Source organism: Herpailurus yagouaroundi, unplaced genomic scaffold (genome assembly GCF_014898765.1).
Source record: "Herpailurus yagouaroundi ecotype Mexico unplaced genomic scaffold, PumYag 159, whole genome shotgun sequence".
Classification (NCBI taxonomy): domain Eukaryota; kingdom Metazoa; phylum Chordata; class Mammalia; order Carnivora; family Felidae; genus Herpailurus; species Herpailurus yagouaroundi.
The window spans coordinates 29,021,090-29,033,878 of NW_024412400.1; the positions used below are offsets into that span (position 1 = coordinate 29,021,090).

A 12,789-nucleotide genomic window follows, 5' to 3' on the forward strand; every position below is an offset into this window, starting at 1 on the left:
CGTCTTAGCTGGGGTGGGTAGGCAAGGTGCACAGGGGCAGGAGGGGCAGGCTTAGCTTGCTTCTCCTTAGGTGATCCACTTCAGGAGGGGCCCTGTGGCAGCAGGAGGGAGTCAGATCCGCTGCCGGAGGTTTGGCTCCACAGAAGCGCAGAGTTGGGTGTTTGCGCGGAGCGAGCAAGTTCCCTGGCAGGAACTGGTTCTCTTTGGGATTTTGGCTGGGGGATGGGCGGGGGAGATGGCGCTGGCGAGCGCCTTTGTTCCCCACCAAACTGAGCTCTGTCGTCCGGGGGCTCAGCAGCTCTCCTTCCCTTTGTCCTCCAGCCTTCCCGCTTTCTGAGCAGAACTGTTAACTTATGACCTCCCAGCCGCTAAGTCGCGCTTGCTGTCGGAACACAGTCCATCAGGCCCCTCCGCTTTTTGCAAGCCAGACTCGGGGGCTCTGCTTGGCCGGCGAGCCGCCCCTCCGCCCCGGCTCCCTCCCGCCAGTTGGTGGAGCGCACACCGCCTCGCCGCCCTTCCTACCCTCTTCCGTGGGCCTCTCGTCTGCGCTTGGTTCCAGCGACTCCATTCTGCTAATCCTCTGGCGGTTTTCTGGGTTATTTAGGCAGGTGTAGGTGGAATCTAAGTGATCAGCAGGATGCGCGGTGAGCCCAGCGTCCTCCTACACCGCCATCTTCCTCCTATCTCCTGTTCCTGCACATTTAACAGACTATAGTATAGTGTAAATAGAAATTTTATGTGCACTGGGATACCAAAAAACCCACTTGACTCACTTTATTGTGATATTTGCTTTATTGCAGTGGTCTGGAACTCAACCTATCGTATCTCTATGGAATACCCATATACAATTTGATGAGTCTGAGATACACCTTTGAAACAACAATCAAGGTAATAAACATAACCATAATCTCCAAAAGTTATCATATGTGTACACTGAATTTTGCCAAATGCCTTTTCTGTGTTTATTGAAAAATTCCCCAGCAAAGGGCAATGAATTTTATGATCCGATTCCTAAGTAAGGTGAAATTCCCAAATGCTTTGTGCATTTTACTGCCTGAACAAAATTAAGATTTATAAAGTAATAAAGAAGAGAGAGAATGGGTGTTGTAGTGGCAATCAACAGTAATGTTCATAACACACCTTATGACTCAATTTTAAAATTTTGTGTAAGTTATACTGCAACTAAATTAATAGAATAACTTGCTATATTTGACATATTGTTTCACCCATCTACCCTGCTCATGCAGTCAAACTTGTCTTTCTAAAATACAGATCTGACTATTTTACAACTTTGCTCAAAAAACTTGCTGGCTCCCTAACTACAGAACAAGTTCCATAGCATGGCATCCAATGCCTTTCTGGATTGGGTTCCATGTTGTCTTTTTAGTAGTATCTTTCAGTGCCTTGTCACCCAACATTTGCTCTTCCTCTGACATGCTGTGCATTCCTGTGTCTATCATTGCTGGTAATGCCTTTGCCCTCCTTATGTACTCCACAATCCACTCATCTCTCAAGACCCAAGCTCAAATGCTGCCTCTTCCATGAGTATACTGTGGAATATTCTTCCACAGTATTTCCAGTTGCTATAGATCTCTATTATCTCTGTGCTCCTATTGTACTGGTAATGCTCTCTTGTTGGATATAGTGGAAAATTTGTTTGGATTATGTTTTCCTCACCTGTGTGGCCCCACATTGCTTCATATAGGGATGGCAGATATTACAGAAGCCACAAGTCTCCATTTGTGAGCCCATGGAAGGTATTACTAAATGATTACAGCATGATTTTCCACCAAGCCTAAATGGACTTAAAGGCACCTCAGAACATTATTAATTTATTATTAATGAATGATCTAGGCAGTTATTGGATTAAATTCATTGGATTAAATGAGAACTGCATTAAATGAAAACTATCTTTAGTTAAATTTATGGCCTCGTTCATAACAAAAGCCTAATTCTTTGGTTAGTTGAAGTGAATTTCACTGCCTAGACCCCAGGGGTGGTTTCCACCAGGGACTAAATTTATTTGAGCGAGAGTAGGAAAATAGAGGATTATAGCATATTATAGAACCATAGCATTATAGCATGTGGAAGAACTGGCCACATGGAAGGAATCTGTTAGTAGGAGTGACAAGCTCTTCCTGAAGGGAGGCCAGGCTGTCAGACCGATTTCATTTTCTTCTCAAGAAACTCACCAGGAGACCCTGTTATTTTCTTGGTTTAGAATCTGAGAATCAGATAAAGCTCTGTATCAACTGTGTGTAAGGTCATACCCTGGGAATCTCATGGGCCAAGGGGAGGAGTGAGAGTGTTTCCAAATGCCACAATCCATTTCATTACTGTGGGGCAAACTTCTATCAGACATGGCCTTAAGTTCCCCCCTGGGACTAGCAGGTGTCTACAGCAAATATAATGCTTTAAACCATGCAGACATCAGTCTGACTAATGTTCAAAAGTCAGTTTGGGAAATGACAATCGTTTGGGGTTTCTTTGAATTTTTTTTTTCTCAACGTTTTTATTTATTTTGGGGACAGAGAGAGACAGAGCATGAACGGGGGAGGGGCAGAGAGAGAGGGAGACACAGAATCGGAAACAGGCTTCAGTCTCTGAGCCATCAGCCCAGAGCCTGACGCGGGGCTCGAACTCACGGACCGCGAGATCGTGACCTGGCTGAAGTCGGACGCTTAACCGACTGCGCCACCCAGGCGCCCCCATTTGGGGTTTCTTTGAAGAGAAGAGTTTTGACTCTTTGTCAAGTTCTTGGAAACCATACGAAGGCTATACTGTCCAAGCTCATGACCATTAGCCACATTAAAAAAATTTTTTTTTAATGTTTATTTATTTTTGTGAGACAGAGAGAGACAAAGCATGAGCAGGGGAGGGGCAAAGAGAGAAGGAGACACAGAATCCGAAGCAGGCTCCAGGCTCTGAGCTGTCAGCAAAGAGACCAACAAGGGGCTCGAACTCATGAACCGTGAGATCATGACCTGTGTTGAAGTTGATGCTCAACCAATGGAGCCACCCAGGCGCTCCTTCCACTTTTTTGTTTTAATTAAAAAAATTTTTTTTAAGTTCATTTAGAGACAGAGAGAGAGAGAGAGAGAGAGAGCGCGAGCGAGCATGGGTGCATGTGTGCATGAGCAGGTGAGGGGCAGAGAGAGGGGAAGAGAATCCCAAGCAGGCTCCATGCTGTCAATGTGGAGCCCAACACAGGGCTCTATCCCACTAATGGTGAAATCATGACCTGAGCTGAAATCAAGAATCAGACACTTAACCAACTGGGCCACGCAGGCACTCCACATTTTGTTTTTAAATTTAAGTTTGTTAAATTTAAATAAAATTAAAACTTTAGTTCCTCAGTCACACTAGCCACATTTTAAGTGCTCAACTAACCACATGTGGCTTGTGGCTACCACATCAGACAGATTTCCATCATTTCAGAGTGTTCTAGTGGACAGCACTCATATAAGGCCTCCTGTAAAAAAACTTGAACTCCTTTGCACTGTAGTTTCTGCAGAAAGTTTTGCTTTGCAAGGACCAATTATACTTTTTGGTATTTCTATTATTTATATCATGTAACTATTTTATTTATGTTTATTTCACCTAAATAAGTGCTTTTCTCTTTCAAGGCCTTTCTGTTTAATGTTTCATTTGAGAAAAATATCACGGAACTATTTATTCCCCATAGTTGGAGGCCTGTTTGGTAAGCAAGATTCTATTATTTATCTTCCATTATTTCTTTATGGTGGTTAATATCTTCCCTGATCCCTATGAGTTCCTTTTTGTAAACCTCTGCTTGCTAAGTCGGCTATGTCTCGCATGGTTGTTTGAATTTAAATTACCTGCCATTTTGCCTTACTAAGGGAGATGTAGTGAATTCAGTCATTAAAGTAAGGGTCTATTGGGAAATAATGTGCCATAAGGCTCCTATCTATTCTGACATTTTTATTCTTGCCTCCTCTCCCACATTAAATAAAAGCTATTGTATATAGGGAGATGCATTAAAAATAGGCCACACAATACAATGTGGATAAAGCTTTCACATTGGTTTTAAATGGGGTTCATTTGAAATGACTTTAGTCTTGGTTATGGTGGCTATTCAATATAGCATTCTGTTACAACTCAAAGCTTTGTGTTTATTTTATTTATTCCTATGAAGATAAGAATAAATGTTTTTAATACTTTTAAGTAAGGTGAAATATAAATAAACAGAAATAAAATGCATTGTGGCCTAGGAGATAAAATCTAATCTCTATTTCTACTTCTATGGTTCTATAGATTATCATCTTTCCTTGCAATTTCCTACTAAGGCACTTCTTTGAATAAGGTCTGGATTGGCTACTTAGTATTCACATATTTTCTTTATCCACATGATGTGGAGGCTAAAAACCTGGTTTATATTTCGACAAAATAAACCCAAGCTTTCCCTTTCTGGTTCCATCGTTGTCACCACCACCCCTCTTCAGAGGCCCCTGTAGAGGGATGGTGTATTATACAGATGGCTTTGAATCCCAGCTCCACCCTTCCTGGCTATGTAGTGGACCACAAAAGTTACTTAATATTGTGTACTTTGTCTTCTTCGTCTTGAAGATGAGTTAGATTTCCAAACCTACATTATTGGATCTTCCAGAGATTTAATTAAAACCCTTAAAAGAGTGCCATTATTTTTCACTTGGGTTTCAAGTCTAAGAATCATTTTTCTGTGATTTTAAACTTTTAAAATTGAAATGTAATTACTATGGTCTGAATGGTTGTGTCCCCCCAAAATTCACATGTTGAAATCCTAGCACCCAATGTAGTGGTGTTAGGCAGTAAGGCCTTTGGGAGGTTATTAAGTCATGAAGGGTTTACCTGCATGAGTGAGATTAATGCCCATATAAAAGAGACCCCAGAGAGAGTTCCCTTGTTCCTTCCACCACATGAGACACAGCAGTTTGCAGCCCACGAGAACCCGACCATGCTGGCAGCCTGAGCATGGAGAACTATGGGAAGTAAATTTCTGTTGTTTATAAATTATCTGATCAGTGGTATTTTGCAGCTAACACAACATTTTACATATAGTGAAATGCACTGATCTTAAGTATACAGTTTGATGAATTTTGATAAATGCATATAGCATATAACCCACTATCAAGATATAAGAGATTTCTATCTCCCTATTAAGTCCCCTTAGTGCTTTCCCAATAAGTCCCTGCTCCTTCCCAACACACACACACACACACACACACACACACACACACACACAGCAATCACTATTGATTTTATTGCCAGAGCTTATTTTTGTCAGTCCTAGAATTTCATCTGAATGTAATCATAGAGTATGTATTCTTTTATATCAGGCTTTTCTCATTTTCTGTAGTAAATTATTTATCTGATATTTATCTCTAGCATTATATTTTTATAATATTTAATTAATAATTATGTATAAGGTCACAGATCACATATGGGAAAATTTGGAATTTCTTTAAAATTGAAATATAAACAAAAAGCAAATGACCTAAAACATAGCTTATTTTTTGATATGCTATTGTGTTTGTGTGTTTTTATTTTTATGATAATGTCTTTAGTTTGCCTTAGTTTATTTCTCATGCAAGTTTTTTTAAAGAATTAATTCACATAAAGTATACTTATCATGCTATGAAAACATTACTATTATGTAATTCCAGAATATTTTAATCACTCTCAAAAGAAATCCCATACCCACTAGCAATTGTTCTCCACTCCCTCCCACTCAGCTCCTAGGAGTCACTAATTTACTTTTTGTTTCTATAGATTTGTCTCTTCTGGACATTTCATATAAATGGAATGCTAAAGTATGTGGGCTTTTGTGTCTGGCAATTTTCACTTAGCATGATATTTTCAAGGTTACCCATTGTGTAGTACATATTAGTAGAGCTGACCCTTGAACAACACTGGGATTAGGGGCACCAACCCCCTGTGCAGTTGAAAATCTATGTATAACTTTTGACTCCTCACAAACTTAACTGCTAGGAGCCTACTGTTGACTAGATGCCTATTGATAACAAAAATAGTTGATTAACACATATTTTGTATATTATAGCATTATATACTGTATTCTTTTTTAAAATATTTTTTAATGTTTATTCATATTTTGAAAGACAGAGACAGAGCATGAGTGGGGGAGGGCAGAGAGTGAGGGAGATACAGAATCTGAAGCAGGCTCCAGGCTCTGAGCTGTTAGTACAGAGAGCCCAACACAGGGCTTAAACTCATGAACTGTGAGATCATGACCTGAGCTGAAGTCAGCCACTCAACTGACTAAGCCATCCAGGCACCCCTATACTGTATTCTTACAATAAAGTAAGCTTGTGGAAAGAGTTATTAAGAAAAACATAGGGAAGAAAAAATATACTTACAGTACTGTGCTGTATTTATTGCGAAAAAATCCACTATAAGAGAATCTGCACAGTTCAAACCTGTGTTGTTGAAAGGTCAACTGTACTTTATTCCTTTTTATACATGAATAATATTGCACTGTATGGATATTGCCACATTTTGCTTATTCAGTCATCAGTTGGTAGAAATTTTGACTTTTGCTACTTTTTGCCTATTTTGAATGTTGCTTGTGCTTATCAAGATGATGAAGATACATAGATCAATAGAACAGAATAGAGAGCCCAGAAATAAACCCACACTCATAAGGTCAATTAATCTATGACCAAGGAGAAAAGAATATGCAATGGGGGAAAAACGGTCTCTTCAACAAATGGTGTTGGGAAAACTGGACAGCTACATGCAAAAGAATGAACCTGGACCACTTTCTTATGCCACATACAAACATAAACTCAAAAGGGATTAAAGACCTGTATGTGAGACCTGAAACCATAAAACTCTTAAAAGAAAACCCAGGCAGAAATTCTTGGTCATAGGCCATAAGGATATTTTTTATGGACCTGTCTCCCCAAGCAAGGGAAACCAAAAGCAAAAATAAAACATTGGGACTACATCAAACTAAAAAGCTTTTGTATAGCAAAGGAAACCATCAACAAAATGAAAAGGCAACCTACTGAATGGGAGTAGATATTTGCAAATGACGTATCCAATAAGGGGTTAATATCCAAAATACATAAAGAACTGATACAATTCAACATCAGAAAAACACAAATCATCTGATTAAAAAGGTGGCAGAGAACCTGAATAGACATTTTTCCAAAGAAGACATCCAGATGGCCAGCAGACACATGAAATGATGCTCAACATCACTAATCATCACGGAAATGCAAATCAAAACCACAATGAGATATCACTTCACACCAGTTAAAATGGCTAGTATCAAAAAGACAAGAAATTACAAGCATTGACAAGGGTGTGGAGAAAAAGGAACCTTCATGCACTGTTGGTGGGAATGTAAATTGGTATAGCCACTGTGGAAAAGAGTGTGGGGGTCCTCAAAAAATTAAAAATAGAACTACCATGTGACCCAGCTATTCCACTTCTGGGTATTTACCCAAAGAAAACAAAGATAGTAACTCAAAAAGATGTATGCACCTTCATGTACACTGCAGCCTTCTATGCAATAGCCAAGAGATGGAAACAACTTAAGTGTCCACTGACAGATGAGTGGATAAAGAAGCTGTGGTGTGTGTGTGTGTGTGTGTGTGTGTGTGTGTGTGTGTGTATACATATATATATATATACACATATATATATATACACATATATATATATGTATATATATACATAAAATGAAATATTACTCAGCTATAAATAAGAATGAAATCTTGTCATTCAGGACAATATTGGTGGACCTAGAGAGTATTGTGCTAAGTGAAATAAGTCGGACAGAGGAAGACAGATACCATATGATTTCACTTATATATGGAAACTAAAAAACCTAATGATAAAAAAACAAACGAACCGGAAACAGACTCATAAATACAGAGGAAAAATTGGTGGTTGCCAGACGGGAGAGGAATGAAGGGACAGGTGAAATAGGTAAAGGGGTTTAAGAGATACAAACTTCCAGTAATAAAATAAGTAAGCTTATGAGGATGAAAAATAACAGCACAGGGAATATAGACAATAAATATTGGAATAACTTTATATGGTGACAGATGGTACACTTATTGTGGTGAGCCTTTTGTAATGCATATAATTGTTGAATCACTATATGGCATACCTGAAAGTAATATAATATTGTACATCAACTAGACTTCAATTAAAAAAACATAAATAAATGGAAAAAAATCCACAGGGTGTATAGGAAGAGTAAAAAAATAAAAGATGTCATTTGAAGAGGAAAAAGAATAGTCTTTTCAACAAATAGTGTCAGGAAAACTGGGTTTTCACATGCAAAATAATGGAGTTGGATTCTTTCCTCAAACAATATGTAAAAATTAACTTGAAATGGATCATAGGCCTAAATCTATTTGCTAAAATTGTAAAACTGCCAAGAACACAGGAGTATATCTTCTTGATCCTGGGCTAAACTGCAATTACAACTTTTTAGTATTTATTTACCCCTTTATAATTTATAGAACATTGTTTCTATATGTTATTTTATATAATCTTCATTGCATCCCTTATAAAAACTAGGTGATATTATTTTTATTTTATAGATAAAGAAACCCAAACTCAAAATGGTTAAGTAACTCACCCAGAATCATCCAAATAGTTAGTGGACTTTAAAACAGGGCCTCTGGCACAAAAGCTTGCACTCTTCATGGAGCAATGCCATTCGCCCTGGGGTGGAGACAAGATGACCCAAGACCCTGAAGTCTCGCTGCTCTTATGGCACCCAAGCTGGCCAGGCAGACGTGTGCATCCTCCAAAGCTCTCCTCGTGATTTCTGCCTTCAGCACAGGTGGTGCTTGGCTGTGAATTGGCTGTGATCCAATGGTTCCCTTCTTTGTTCTTTCATTCACCAATAGGTGTATGTTATTCTGGCCATTTGTGTGACTGCTATATACCAGAACCTATTCTGGGCACTGGAAATTTAACAATATGCAAAATAGACAAACAATTTCCTGCTGTAATGTAACTTACATTCTGAATGGGAAGATGGACAATAAGTGAATGAACAAACCTGCTTTTTTACTTATTTAATGTTGAGAGCAATATGTTCTTTAAAGAAAAAGGGAAGAGGGAAGAGGAAAGAGGAACCTTGGGATACGGGGGCGGGGGGTTGTTGTTCTAAACAGAGTGGGGAGGAAAGGGCTTGTTGGCGAGGTGAAGGAGGTGGGGAGTGGGCCACCCAGTTATGTCATTGAGGATGTTCCTGGCAAAGGGAAGAACAAGTCCACAAGCAGGAGGGTGTTTGGCATTTTCTGGGAACAGCCAGTAAGCCGTGGGCCTGAGCAGAGTGATCCGGGAGGAGGAGAGCAGGAGAGATAAAGGGGCCAACCTTGGCAGGACTTATTTGCCATTTAAAAATTTTTGGCTTTTACTGTGAGTGAAATGCAAAGCCATTAGAGGATTCTGGGCAGAGGAAGCCCACGGTTTGTCTTATATCCCTAAGGGATGTTGTTTTGCAAACTCCTCAGGAGCTTCCTGGGTATAATCAGAAAGTGCCCCCACCTTGCCACATACAAAGAGGACAGGGAGAGACCCAAGAAAGAGCAGGCCACTCCAGATTGGTAGGTGGCAGGCTTAATAAGCAAGGTAACTTACATCCAGGGCAGCTGCAAGACATTAGTAGGTCTCAGTAGATCTCTGTACCCATCTGCCACATCGTAAAAGTTTATACAGAGGGTTTATTTAACTGGATTCAGTCATGTATGACATCCAGATGGTCTCAACACCACATCACTAACTCAAGGCTGTGTCCTTAAGGGCAGCTCTTGGCAGCAGAGAAGGTGAGTGGAATGCACATTCCAAGAACAGGGGAGAGGATAAGGAGCCTCCAAATGCTGCGGCCCAACTCATGGGTCAACTGGTAGTCACATCCTCTCCATGACCTCTTCCAACAAAAGTCATTCTGACTTCTGGGGTGAGAAGACCCGTAGGAAGACCAGGAAGACAAGTATGGAAGCAGGGAGACCAGTGAAGAGGCTGTTGCAACAATCCAGGTGAGAGATGATGTGGTGATTGAGGTTATGAGAAGTGGTTAGATTCTGGATATGATTTGAAGCTGGAGCCAATAGGATTAACTGACGAATGGGCTGTGGTTTGCGATAGTGAGGTCAAGGTGATGTCAGGGCCTTTGTCCTGAGCCAGTGAAAGAGAGAATTTCTATCACGTAGGGCGGAGAAGTCAGGAAGGTGAACAGGTTTGGGAAGGAACATCAGGAGTCTGTTTTTTGGAGCACTTGTGTTTGAAATGCCTGTTAGTCATCAGGTAGAGATGGTAGGTAGCAGATCTAGACCCAGATATGAGTCTAGAGTGTAGGGACAAGTTTGGGTTGAAGATACAGATTTAGAAATTATGAGAAAAGAGGCTCAAAGCTAGAGGCTAGATGAGTACATTGAGAATGTGGGAGCGTAGACAGAAAAGAGAAGTTCCGTAAGAGTCTTTTTAGAACTGATGAAAATGTGAGTTAAAATAAAAGCTATCTCTCAATTACAGAAAGGTTATTGGAGAGGTCTTTGTCCTCTATTACTATTTAATAGTTCCATGACACTTCTCACTTATTCCTCACCCATTCTTTTCCTTACTAAAGAGATTCTCATTAATTTTATCTTTAGGATGAAAACCACCCCTGCAGGCAACTTTTTCTGGGTCCCCTCAGATTAATGGGCACTGAAGTTACTATTGAGACTGCTCTCCACTCTTTTCAACTCTTTGTAAATTAAGAGGAAGCCAAGTAGACATAAAAACAAATATATTGTCTGTGAGTTTGAGGTCCATATCAATATGAGGAACAGAGTTTTAGTTCAAAAAAGTCTTGTTTTTCTCTAAGAAGTAAAGATAAGAAATATTCCAACCATTTTTTGCTGTAATCTGTGACCTTGAGAACTGAATCCATCTTACAGAGAAACAAAATCCTATTTTGCTGAAATGTGGATAGGCAGAAATAACCCTTCCTCTACTTTAGATATTACTATCTAGTCTTTAGGTTGTTTGAAAAAGGCACTCTGAGAGTAACCTAAAGATGAAATGAGAGAGAAAATACCTGGAAAGATTTTGTTCCAGTTACTATGACTGCATTAAGATTTGCAGTTATGGCATAACAAATTACCATAAAATTTAGTGGAATAAAACAAATTTATTATACTTTTGAGTTCTGTGGTTAATGAATTTGGATGGGGTAGAGCAGGGCTTACCTGTCCTGCTCCATGATGCCTGGGACATCAAATGGAAGAAGGGAAGTTTGGAGCAGGAATCATCTGAAGGGTTACACACTCAACTAGCAGTTGCTAGTAGGTGCTTTTGGGGTCACAGTTCCTTTTCACATGGGCTTCTCTAGGGAATCTGTCTACATGTGCTAGTTGGAGCTTATTTGTAGCCTGGTGGCCGGGTTCCCAGGGTGAGTATCCTGAAAGAGAGCCAGGTGGACACTGTCCCCTTTGTCTGACTTAACCTCAGAAGTCACACAGCATCACTTCTGCCACACTTTATTGGTAGGGGAGTCTCAAGCTCACCCAGGTTCAGTGGAAGGGATATAGGCCCTGCCTCTCAGTGAGGAGTGTCAATCACATTGTAAGAGGTGCATATGGGATCAGATATAAATTGATGCACCCATCTTTGGGAAAATACAATCTGCCAAAGATTTAGTGACTACTAGGAGCATAAGCCATTAAATTCAAAGAGTTTTTTTTCTTGTAGAGAAGTAGAGAGGAGCTAAGCACTCTGAGAAGAGGCAGGAGATTATGGTAAGAACTTTCACTGCCAATTTTAGAAATGTTTTATTTCTTTTTTTTTTTTCTTCCTTCCTTGTAGACCATGAAACTGTTGCTTTGGGAAAAGGTCTGCCTATATCTGTATCTCAGGTTCAGAGTCTCATTAGGACAGTATTTGTGCCATTTGCTGGATGACAAGCTTCTCAAAAGGACACAGGGAAGCGGCATATAGTGGAGTTGTAAGCAATTACTGAAGGCCCTTGGGAGTTGGCAGGCATCACCCATGGGAGATTAGAGAGAACTTTGCTGTGAGGCTGTTCCCCTCACTTAATAAGAGACCAGTAAATTCTCTAACCTGCCCTGTGCTTAACTTCCACCAACTTCCCTCCAGACATGTGCAGAGAGAATCAGGGTAAATCATACCCTTTACCTCTGTAGATTTAGATCTGGGAGGAAAACTCTTCTCTCCCCACATACAAAGTCAGCACCATGTACTCATTTTTAGAAGACATTGATGGCAAGGTGCAGGTTAGAGAATACACCAAAAAGATTTACAACCTATCTTATACACAAAGATAAAGACTGAGGGGGGAAAATATTGAAATCCTTGGTGTTATGAAAGCTCAGATAAAGTAAATGCAAATATGTGGACCAAATTTGGGGAGTTATTTGGGATGTTTCCAAATTCCCTAGCAGTACATATGTTAAAGGTGCAAACATCAGAGAGATATTTTCTGGGTTTGCCCATATACAGTCCAGTCAGAAGTTCTAGGCTTCCTATCTGCTCTCCTGAGTAAGGTTACACAGAACAGAAAGATAGCTTTTTAAAAAAATAGAAAACACTTAGGTCACAAAATTTTAGAATTGATCTCAAATCTTAATGCAGTTTAAATGGACCATATTTTTTGCAATTTTCAAAATATCTACAGCCAAGGCTGAACTTTATTGATTGGTTCTATTTTAATTGGCCTTTGACTATTGGAATCTTAGAAAATTGGACCATGAAGTTCCTACAAATGTGGTTTGTCTGACTGGCTTCTGCAGAAGCATAGAC

The 12,789-nt window shown here is 39.8% G+C and overlaps 1 long non-coding RNA gene across 1 annotated transcript in view; it reads left to right on the forward strand.

The window, feature by feature from the left end:
* Positions 1–12,789, forward strand: part of LOC121033684 (uncharacterized) — a 145,533-nt gene that overhangs the window by 16,384 nt on the left and 116,360 nt on the right. The window contains exon 2 of the long non-coding RNA XR_005792061.1: positions 801–888. This is a non-coding gene — a long non-coding RNA (uncharacterized LOC121033684). The remainder of the gene's footprint in view (positions 1–800; positions 889–12,789) is intronic.